The sequence below is a fragment of the Leptonychotes weddellii genome, chromosome 1 (assembly GCF_054177405.1).
Source record: "Leptonychotes weddellii isolate Sample4059 chromosome 1, ASM5417740v2, whole genome shotgun sequence".
NCBI lineage: Eukaryota > Metazoa > Chordata > Mammalia > Carnivora > Phocidae > Leptonychotes > Leptonychotes weddellii.
Genome location: NC_138369.1, coordinates 183,736,422 through 183,742,475, shown reverse-complemented (window position 1 = coordinate 183,742,475; position 6,054 = coordinate 183,736,422).

The following is a 6,054-nucleotide window of genomic DNA, read 5'->3' as shown; positions in this document are numbered from 1 at the left end:
CAAGCGCTCAGAAGTCAGGAGGGGAACAAACCACATATTTATTTGTATTGAGGATGCTTCCCAGGTAACAACTTATAACCCACTTTTTCTTCCCTCCCTCTCTTTTCTGCTCTCAACCTCATCTTTCTGAGGCAGCCCCATCAAAGTAGCACTTTACACCAGGACAGTGCCCATAATTCTGGTCCTGAGGTCATGTGATTCCCGAGACACGCGGTAAGGGCCCCGAGCTATTTTTTGGCTCACTTGTGACACCAGATGTGTGGGATTTCCACACCAATAACCAGTTCCCCAGTCCTCCAGACCCCAATTGAGTCTCCTATAATTCAGTTCCGTTCTGACACTAACTGCCCAGGGTTAGGGCAGACCCACAGGCTGAAGGCTCAGTCCCCCAGGACTGCCCCCACTCTGGATGCCAGTCCCAAGTTCCCAAGGGTCACCAGTTCATAATAAAGGACACAACTCAGGAACAGGCGGATAGAAGAGCTTATGGGGTGAGATGTGGGGAAAGGGGTGTGGAGCTTCCAGGCTGAGAGGCACCTTCCACATCCCCCCCAACACCTTTCTGTGTTCACCAACCGAAAAGCTTTCTGAATCCCATTTTTGGGGGTTCTTAGGCAGGCTTCATTATGTAGGCATAGTGAATTAAATCCGTGGCCACTGGTGATTTAATTCAATCTCCTGCCCCTCTCGCCTCCCTGGAGGTCGGGTGTGGGCCTGAAAGTTCCAACCCTCTAATCACACTATTGATTCCTATGGCAGACAGCACCCACCTTGCTATCTCGGGGCCCACCAAGGTCACCTTATTAGCATAAACTCAGGTCCAGTTGAAAGGGGCTTGTTACAAATAATAAAAGATGTTCCTCTCACTCAGGATATTTCCAAGGGTTTTAGAAGCTTTGTGCTAGAGGCGCATCTGGGTGGCTCAGTCAACGGTTGGGCATTGGACTCTTGGTTTCGGCTCAGGTTAGGATCTCAGGGTTCTGTGATGAGGCTCTGCACTCAGCGTGGAGTCTACTTGAAATTCTTTCCCTCTTCCTTCCTCTGCTCCTCCTCCCCTCCACCCTCTGCTTGCTCACATGGTCTCTTTCTCTTTCTCTAAAATAAATAAATAAATAAAATCTTAAAGAAGAAGAAGGCGGAGGAGGAGAAGCTCTGTGCTAGGAACCGAAGCAAAGACCAAATATATATTTCTTATATGGCATGCGCCCAGGCACTGTGCTAGGACCAGCAAGACAGAAAAACACAGTCTCCTAGAGAAGGTCAAGGGACCACACAGGGCAACACAACAAAAACAAAGCTGGAGGTGAGGCAGGATCTTTGGGAGCAGGGAAGGGGCAGGTAGCTCTGGTCAGAAATAATGTGTGTTGGGGCGGGGGCAAGGGGGGATGATGTAAGGGAGGGCACATCAGGGACCTGGCATGTAATAAATGCCTCTCCAGAGGGACAGATTCTGTGCAGATCACTTTCAGAAGGCATCAGGGTCTCTCTTAGGTTCTGCGAGGCATATGGACATCCCCCCAGTCAGGCTCCTCCTCCCAGACCTGGCCAGATGACCACATCAGTGTGTGACAGAAGGCGAGTCTTCCACAGGCTGGGAACTCTGTAAGAAAAGCATGGGCAAAGTGTTGATGATTCAGGATGATAGGTTATAACACAATGGAGAAACTGATCCATAAACCTCCAGTTAAGGCCAAAGAGATTTATGTCCTCCACCATCGGCATTAGCCATATAATTTGACATACTGGAAAACACAGTGGAGTGAAGCCAACAAGCAGGATTATGTTGATAAGTCTTCATGTTAAAATGAAGTCGTAATGTTATTAAGCCACATCATTTCCATGACATGGATTTCTGGTTGCTTTCCCATGCGCCCAAACGCTAAGGTTCTTTGGAGAGTATTATTATTGTAATTAGTATTTGCCAGGGAGATGCTGAGCTGTCTGCCCTCAAGTCATGTCCTTCCTGTGTGGTTTGAAACCTGATTATCTCAAGCCTTCTGCCCCAAGCTGTCACCAAGGCCCAGACAAGCACTTGCACGTGCGTCCTTTTATCCCACATCCCCTCCCTTGCAAACCCACTTGGTACTGTTCTATTAGGAAGTTTAATTAGCAGAAAAGAAGTGGGGGTCCCAGCTGGAGCCCAGGCCGCATCCCCCACTGGGGTCGGACATGTTTGAACAAGTGTTGGCGAGGCTTTTTGCACAGAGGACAGATCTGTTCCTCGGGAAAGAGAGATGCAGGGAAGCAAGGTTAGTCCTCTCTTGGAGCCTGAGTGTCCAGAAGTCCAAGCAAGAATCCTGAGATTTATTGGGGGGCTGCTTCTGTCACAGCACACCCTGAACCATGTGATGGGGGTGGGGAGCGGAATATGCGGATTGGCTTGAGTCTGGAGCGGGAGTTGGCGTGGCTTCCTCCAGAAGAACCTGAGCTTCATGGAAGATGAGTGAACACCTGAACCAAACTCATGGTACTGTCAGGAAGGGGGGGGTGGGGTGGGGAAAATGCAAGCAGGGTATACAATCAGGTGCAAGAGGAAGAGAAGAAGACTAACACTGCATGAATGCTACCAAATGCTAGGTGCTCTGACATAGACCAGCCCAGGCGGTCCCCTTATACATTCCGGAAGGTGGGAACTGAGGCTCTGAGAAGTTCAGAAACCTGTCAATCATCACACAGCTGGCAAGAAGTTCAAAGCTAGGTCTATCGGATTCAGAAGTCCATGTGATATTTCTATTAAGTCGTTGTCCAAAATACACTTCTGTTTTCATTCAAGGTAAGGAGTGGGGAAGGCTACCAGTATGGTTGAGGTTTATTTTTTTATTTTTTTTTAAAGATTTTATTTATTTATTTGAGAGAGAGAATGAGAGAGTGAGAGCATGAGAGGGGGGAGGGTCAGAGGGAGAAGCAGGCTTCCCACTGAGCAGGGAGCCCGATGTGGGACTCGATCCCAGGACTTCAGGATCATGACCTGAGCCGAAGGCAGTCGCTTAACCAACTGAGCCACCCAGGCGCCCCTTGGTTGAGATTTGTGTCTCTCTCATGCCACAGGTGCACTGCAGGTCAGCTGGGGCTCTGCTCCATGTTATTACTGTCCTTACTCTGAGACCCAGGTTTCCAGAACAGTCCCTCTCTGAAACACGGCTGGTCTCAGTGCTGAAGGGAAGAGCTCTGAAGGGTCTCACCTGGACCATTAAATGGTCCAGGCTGAAGGGACACCCATCACTTCTGCCCGCCACTCCTTGGCTAGAATGAACCCATGGCTGTGCCCAACCACAGTGGGGCTGGGGAAGTGCTCCTACCTACCATGTGTCTGGAAGGCCAAGAGCCAAAGTCTGGGGAACAGCACTAATGATCACACAGAATTGAACCAGATACAGAGTTCTCAGACCATGTGCTATGGACTGAATGTTCGTGCCCTCCAAAAAGTCACATTGAAATCCTAACCTCCACTGTGATGGTAATAGGAGATGGAGCCTTGGGGAGGGTGATTGGGTCATGATGATGGAGGCTGCGTGATGGGATTAGTGCCCTCCTAAGAAGAGATGGGAGATCTTGCCTCTCTCTACTCTCCCCCATGTGGGGATACAATGAGGACATTGTTGTCTGCAAGCTAGTGGTGGACCTTCACCAGACACGGGATCTGCTGGGACTTTGATCTTGGACTTCCAGCCTCCAGAGCTGTGAGAAATAAATGTCTGCTATTTAAGCACCACCCGAATCCCCACCCCTACTGCCCCAGTCTGCGGTAACTTGTTATAGCAGCTGGAACGGACTAAGACACCATGTTCCATGGGATTCCTCAGGCCACCAAAAGCAGGAAAGAAGCTCAAACCCATCCCCTACTTTCTCTCTTCTGCATTTATATAAAACAAATATTTCTACATTAAAAAGTCATTAAAGGGTACCTGGGTGGCTTAGTCAGTTAAGTGTCTGCCTTTGGCTCAGGTCACGATCCCAGGGTCCTGGGGTAGAGTCCCACATTCGGCTCCCTGCTCAGCGGGGAGTCTGCTTCTCCTTCTGCCCCTCCCCCCACTTGTGTGCTCGCTGGCTCTCTCTCGCAAAAATAAATAAAATGTTTAAAAAACAATCATTAAAAGTGGTTCTGTTCCTTTCAAAATTAACCCTGCTGGCTCTAACATTCTGCACCCCACAGGCTCCCCACTAGGCCCTGATTAAAACTTGTTCTAAGACAGGAGTTCTCACCTTGGCTTCACTTTAGAATCACATAGACACTTGTAAAAATCTTTCTTTAAAAAAAAACTTTTATTTGAGAGAGAGAGTGAGAGCAGGGGGAAGGGCAGAAGGAAAGAGACTCTCAAGCAGACTCCTCACTGAGCGTGGAACCCAATGTGGGGCTTGCTCTCACACCCCATGAAATCAGGACCTGAGCCAAAATCAAGAATCAGATGCTTAACTGACTGGGCCACCCAGGTGCCCCCACTTGTAAAAATCTTGATGATGCCTAGGCTTCATCCTAGACCAATTGCATGAGAACCTCTGAGCTTGGGGCCCAGATCTAAATAATTCCATAGAGCTCCCCAGACGATTCTTCCATGTACCCCATTGAGGGCCAGGCAGACCCTTCAGGAAGCTTTAAACCCTGGGGGCTGGTTCTTCTCTGCTGGGTGAAGGCCCACGGGGAAGCCAGAGTTGGGAGTTTTGCCTCAGCCAATGAGGCAGGAGGTGAGCTGAGGAAGGTTGAAGGGAATTTGGTAGTTCCCCTGACTAATAGTTCCGGCCTCAGCCCAGCAGTGGGAGCTGGGAATAACGTGGGAAGAGGGCCATGGGAGGAGTGTGGAGCAGGAAAGTGTTGTCACTCCAGGCCGGGCCTGAGAAAAGCATTCCCTGTGAGCAGGTCACTCAGCTGCAGAGAAAACAGGAAGCACATCCGGAGGTGGGTGTCCTGCACCAGTTAAAATCCACACACATGTGTATACACACACACACACACACATTCATGTAAACACCCCCTCATAGAAACACACACACATACCTATTTTCCACACACATATACACATTGTAGACACACACACACACACACACACACTTACATCTACACTCACACACATCTTACTTGTTCCACAAGAAAAAGATCAAATTTTAGGGCAAATGAAACTCAGCCTTTGCCTGGTCCAATTCTTTCATTCTACATGTGAGGAAAAGAAGCCCCAGAGAGGATCCAGGCATATGCCCCCATGGTCCCTCCCTTTCAACTCTCCTTAGCTCTAGAAAGTACACGAAGTGTTTTTATTAAGAGTCCATTTTGTAGGAAAAAAGGCAACTGAGGATCCTTCTTTTGGTCGGCAAGGCAAGGAGAAGGGGTCCCTTTGCCCTCTCTTCCGAAACACTTTGTCCTGAAAATGGAGCAAGAATCCTTCCAACTCCGTGGGCTGCATGGAGAGTTCACCAAGGTGCTTCGGGTAGAGGGCCAGGGCTGTTCCCAACACTAAGTTTGCACATTAGTGTTACCCCCAGTCGCTGCCTGAGCACGTCAGACAGGTTTCACTGGGAGTATCCTCCCAACAGCAAGTTTGGGGAGGAAGCAAGAAGTCTGACATACACCTGCTCGCACAGGTACAGGGACAGGTCATTTGTGAGTTGTGAAGCTAGGTTCATTCTCAGCCCTTTTCCCTTCCTTCTCTGCCTACTGTAGGGAAGGCCAGGCTCTGGGCCTCAGAGGGGGTTCAAGGTGCCAGGCCAAAGCCCGAGGGCAGCCCCTCCCCCACCTCCGTGTACGGGAGACGGAGCTACCTGTCCTGCGGTGGGAGCGGGGAGGCCAGGGCCCCCGAGGGGAATGGGGCAGAGCTATCCCCAAGCCCAGATTTGGACAGAGGCTCTTAGGTGGGGGTGCTGGGGGTCTTCGACTTGCTCGTTCTTGGTCCCCCGAATGTGATTGGGCCTCCTGGGCAGTGGCTTTGGGGCACACCTAGAAGTTCTTAACCCCAGCAAAACTCCAGGACCCAGGTGACAGGACCACAAGAATTGGATCTAAGCGTCTCCTGGGGTGCCCACAGTGAGCAGCGTGGAGGGATGACCTCAGTGCCCTGCCAGTGT